Below are 6,004 nucleotides of genomic sequence, written 5' to 3' on the forward strand. Positions count from 1 at the left end.
AGCAGAAAGCCTCATCTTTCTCCTGCGGGATAGCTGGTAGTTTCAAACTGTTGACCATGAAGTTAGCAGCCTGACTCGTAACCATTATGCTATTAAATGCATATGGAACATGGATTAAGCACTTAGAACAGTATCGGATCACAGTAAGTACTTAATAAGTATTAGTTTTCATTATTATTAGCAATTACTCCAGAAAAATAGAAAACAAAAAAATAAACAAAAACTATCCAAACCCCAAAGCCCAGAAAGTATGACCAAAACCAAATCCACTGCCATCATATCGATTTAGATTCACAGCGACTCTGATACTCAAGAGTAGAACTGCTGCTAGCATTTCCAAGACTGTCTTTATGAGAGCAGTCAGTCAGCCTCAGCTTTCTTCCACAGAGTGGCTGGTGGATTTGAACTGCCAACCTTGTGACTAGCAGCCCAGTGCTTAACCCACTGTGCTGCCAGCGCTCTATCCAAAAAGTGTAACATAAACATTATAATTTATATTATTTCAGATTTTTCCTCATATCAATAAATAAATATATCCCTGGTACATTTTTAAATGAGTGTATCTGGAAATATTCAATTATGTAAGGATTTAGAAGGCTGTCTATAGTTATTTAATGTAATTAAGTAAGAGCTTTACATCAAAGAAACCCTCAATGTTAGTCATTAGCTATGTCTATAATGTGGCGTTCTGTTGTGGCTCTGTAGGATAAGCACTGAACTGCTAACCACATGGTCAGTGGTTGAAACCCACCAGCTGCCTCTCAGAAACCCTATATAGGGGTGGGGAACATCCGGCTTGTGAATCATTTGGTCTTGCCCTGTCAAAGCAACCACAGTTCCAGCCATGACATTGTTGTTGTTGTTAAGTGCCTTCGAGTCGGAGCCGACCCATAGCGACCCTGTACAGGGTTTCCGAGGGTGTAAATCCTTACAGGAGTAGAAAGCCTCATCTTTCTCCCGCGGAGCGGCTGGTAGTTTCAAACCACTGACCTTAAGGTTCGCAGCCCGATTCGTAACCACTACGCTACCAGAGCTCCTTAGCCATGACATTAGGGGCGAGTAATTCAATGTTTAACCAAACATAGCAGGCTAATTTTTAAGCTGATAATTTTGTATGGCCCACGAAAGATGTTATTAATTTTGGCAGAAAAAGGGTTCCCCAATCCTGTTATACAGGGTTGCTGTGAATCAGAAATGACTCAACGGCACTTAACAACATAGTGTAGCTTTCTGAGGTCCCTTGAAAGATACTTTGGAGTTTCAAGGCTCGGCTTTCACCTTAGATTCTTCACATCAAACCAAGTATTATCATCTCTTCCCAACTGCAGAGTCCTAATTTATTAGTCAAGATATACTTACTGATAGAATGGTTGAATGATCAATAAATAAGATTGTAGGATTGCATTCCCTGCCTCATCATCTACATTTGGCACTTCATATTAGGGATGAGACAGTGGGGCACAGGATAAAGTCTTTTTGCCTTCATTATTCCTCCAACCCAACATACTTCTCCCTCCTCCTCATCAGACTAACACTTGCATGGGCTTCGACTTCTGGTTGAAAGGTTACATCCTAGGAGATTTTCCTTTCCAGCAAGGTTAAGATCCCCTCTTATATGCATTCATGTCACCCTAAACATCACAACACTTATCACATCTTAATTATATACCAATGTATTAAGAACCTCAAAATCCAGGACAAGACTGCTCTTCTGCTCTCGTCTGATAGTCAGAGTTCTGAGACTGTTCATCCACTGCTCATATGGTCACCCTGAACCCTATTACCTACCAGTCCTCCAAAGCCCTAAAGCAAAAATCTTTCTATAATAAAGTCACAGGGAACCTGAAACTTCTGTTGTGATAAAAGAATATCAAATAAAACTTGTCAGACTTTAGAAAAAAAAAAAATCTTTCTAGCTCATCCAAGTTGAAACTAATTTGGATAAGTTTGTCTACAAATAGGCTTGGAAAAGAGATTTTTTTTTTTTTTCCACAAACTTTCTGAAGCAGTCTCATATAACTAGGACTTCACTGCTCAGAGCTGAGTCAGTGAGGACAAATTTGCAATCTACACCTCTCAGCTATTCAAACTTGGTAACTGGAGTAGTGAGAGGATCCACGAATATGCACTCCGAAAGCTCTCCTGATGATGCTGGTGACCCACAGAAACACTTCCAATGATCCCTACCTTTAGGTAGTCACTCCCCTGCACCGTCAACAGGCCCCAGTGACTTGCTTCTCACAGGGTAAAAGTGAGGGGATGTAACGCCTATGATGCAGTTACAAAACTGTGACTTCTATCTTGCTGGAATTCTCTCTGGCTCTTGCTGTGATGGAGAGAGCCACCTAGCCATGAGCAAGTCAGGAAAGAAATGAGGCCTTCAATCCAACCAACTATGAGGTGGAGACTCCTGCTGACAATCACTCAGTCAGCTTGGAAGTAAATCCTTCCCCATTTGAACCTTAGCCTTAGCTGATTATGGCTTTAGCCAACACCTTGATTGTAGCCCTAGCTGTGTCTGGTCTCCCGACCCACAAAAACTGTGAGATAATAAAATGTGTTTTAAGCAAGTAAAAGGGCGTTCCAAAGTTTGTGGAAAAATGGAATTGAAAGATAATGTTTTAGGATAATTTCTTATGTAATCAATACTCTGTTATATGGCTGTTGTTCACCCTAAGCCTCCAACCTATCCCTTGAAACTCCCTTCTGTCTATCCATATTAAGAGATTCACCTAAATACGGGATTTCGAACCCATCTATAACAGAATTTCATAATGACTTACACATTGTATTTGCTCTTCTTGTGCTTAAATATGTACACCAGTCCAATTACCATTTTTTAGCTTCAGTTACTTTAACGTTTTAAGTGTCATCTATTCATGAGCATGGAATCCCGGTGTGGCACTGTGGGATAATGCACTGGACCGCAAGGTCACTTGGAACTGCAAGGTCAGCAGTTCAAATCTACCAGATTCTCCTAGGAAACCCTATACAAGGTCGCTATGAGCTCGAACCCACTCAAAGGCACTTAACAATTCATGTGCATGAATTATGAACTTCACAGAAGCAAGTTATACTTATGGTCAAACCCTAAGGTCAACTAAGATTGCTCTACAGTGGGGACCAGCCTGCATGTGAGTGTACAGGTGGGTGACTGAGTTCTTGGTAGAGAATAGTCTGGTGCCCTGAGCTTGATTAAACACTGTTGTTAAGTCAGCTTCAAGTCTAAGCGACCCGAAAAGGGTGTCCAAGAAGTGACTGGTGGTACTGAAATGCTCACCTTGTGGTTGGTTCAATGCTTATCCTATAGTGCCACACCAGGGCTCCTGATTATACTTGTTGTTAAGTGCCATTGAGTCAGTTCCAACTCACAGTGACCCTGTTTAGGGTTTTCAAGGAATGGCTGGTCGGTTTGAACCGCGTACCTTGAGGTAAGCAGTCCTGTGCTTATCCTACAGTGCCACATTCTCAAATTCCTAAATATTGAACTAAATGCCATGGTATGAAACTGAGCCCTCACTACTTCCTAATTATCTGCTTCCTCTTACCCACACCTTTGTAATTAAGAGCCCCCTCTCCGTAAATCAAAGAGATAGCTTACACTTACATGTCCCTGGGGGTAGAAATGTTCCCCTCCTCTTCAGGTGTGAAACCAAGCTGTCCCAACCTAGCCCACACCGTGATTTAGAGCCCTTCACTGAAGGATGGAATTAGAAACGCCTCAAAATTATCAAGGCGCCCTGGCGACACAGGGTTACTATGAGCTAGAAATGTCTCGAAACCCAATATAGAGTCACCAAGTCAGAATCGACTTGATGGTAGTGGGTTTGGGAAGTTATAAAGGAGCCCTAGTGCAGCAGCAGGTTAAACACTGGGCTGCTAACCTCAAGGTCGATGATTCACACCCACCAGCTGCTTTGTGGGAGAAAGAGGAGGCTCTCTGCTCCCAAAAAACTTAGTCTCAGAAACCCTCAAGGGCAGTTCTACTCTGTCCAACAGGGTTACTAGGAGTTGGGATCAACCTGATGGCAGTGAGTTTGGGTTTAGGGGAAGTTAATAGGACCACTATCTGTGACCAGAGATTTCTAGGTTTAAAAGGAAAACTGGGGCATGGGTAGGGACAGGCTCAAAGCACTGGAAATTAGCAACTTCTACACACTGGAGGTTGTGGAAGGAAGAAGGGGTTTATTTCAAAGATAGAAACTGAGAATCAAGACACAACAGGCCCAATAAGCATTCTAGGTCAAAGCTATGATGAGAAGCAAAGAATAAGGCTCAGTGTATTAGTCCCATTAAATGTTGACCCTTCAAATGTGTCCTCTAAGACAAAAGTCAAGAGCCTCCGCCCCTTGCTCACTTGTTATTTCCTTGACTGATACCTTTAGGACCAGTGAAGAGTGGCTACTCTTAATCTCCAACTTGGGAGCTCTAGCATAGCTCTGGAGAGCAGCCCATCTACAGCCAGACCTGTAGGAGGCAACTGCTTCACTAGAAACAGAAGAAACACTAGAGCTTTCCTGGTGCACAGCAATATGCTGGGCCCAGGAGCCCCTCCTCCCAGTACACTGCTTGAGAAACTATGCCTTAGACAAAGGGCAAGAGAATGACTGCAGCTTTCTGTTTCAGGTTAAGACAGTTCTGTAGGGTTTGATGTGAAAACCTGTATTTATCACCAACTCTTTCCCTTACAGTTCTGTAAGGTAGAAGGAAACAAGCAAAACTAAAGTTCCTTGAGAGTAAGGATTGGTTGGTTATGTGCTGCGGAATAGGTTCTGACTCTTAGGTCCCCCTGTATAAAAGTTTTCCGAGGCTGTAAATCTTTATGGGAGCAGAAAGCTTCATCTTTCTCCCACAGAACCGCTGGTAGTTTCGAACTGCTGACCTTGAGATTAGCAGCCAGACTTGTAACTACTATGCTACCAGAGCTCCTTGAGAGTAGGGATCGTGACTACTATTTTGCACAATATTTAGGACTTTATCACATGTTGATATTGGTGTGTGGCGCTGTGGGTTAATGTGCTGGACTACAAAGTTGATTTGAACTGCAAGGTTGGCAGTTCAATCTTACCAGCCACTCCTCGGAAAGCCTATAAAGGGTCATTATGGGTCAGAAGCGACTCAACAGCACTTAGCAACAACAGATCACATGCTGGTACTCAGTAAATATCCAACCCGAATGGACAAATGAATGGATGGATGAATGAATGATATACTGAGTAACTTGCCCAAAGTAACAGCCCAGAGCTAGGCCACTTGGCTCCTAAGCCAGGACTCAGCACACAATATCTGGTCTCTTCCTTTTCCATGATTTTGCTTTAGTGTAAACTGGAGATGACCCTTCTTCCCATCCACAAATACCACACAAAGAAGATACCCAATTCAGGGCACATTTGTAGATAGATTTCTCATAGATTTATTTGTGTCATGTTATATATAGATATATGTATATATACTTTTTATTTTCAATACAATCTATAGCCCCTTCTCCACACCAAACTCACAGAAAGAAATATAAATCCTTCCAGGATTGTGATGAGGCTTTCTAAGATGCCAGGGCCAAGAAAGAGCCATCTTTCAAGAAAGAGCTATGCTTCTTGGGCTCTGGGACATGAAAGCAGCAGCACTCCCAGGGCCCAAGGGGAAGAGAGAGGAAAGCAAACAATTGTAGTGTGACAGGATTCTAGGCTGAAAGTGTCCAGTGATTCCTTGAAAGGCAGACTGACTCCCAGAATTCTCAAAATGAGAACAAAGGTGAGAACCCTATGGCTCTTCAGATGCTGCTCAAATTGGCCAGGGGTAGGGAGCAGGAATTGCGAATCAGGCATGCAAGTTTAGGGGCGGTAGGAGAAGAACACCTGTGGGTTATGCTGACGAAAGGCAGCCCCAGTCAGGGCTACCAGCTACTCAGTGACAGATAGGGATGGATGCTGAGCTCTTCGAGAGAGGAGAAGGGATGGCAAGGAGGTGGTAAAGGGCATAGAAACGCCTAAGAAAGTCACATAAA

This window comes from Chrysochloris asiatica, unplaced genomic scaffold, assembly GCF_000296735.1.
Source record: "Chrysochloris asiatica unplaced genomic scaffold, ChrAsi1.0 scaffold00050, whole genome shotgun sequence".
NCBI lineage: Eukaryota > Metazoa > Chordata > Mammalia > Afrosoricida > Chrysochloridae > Chrysochloris > Chrysochloris asiatica.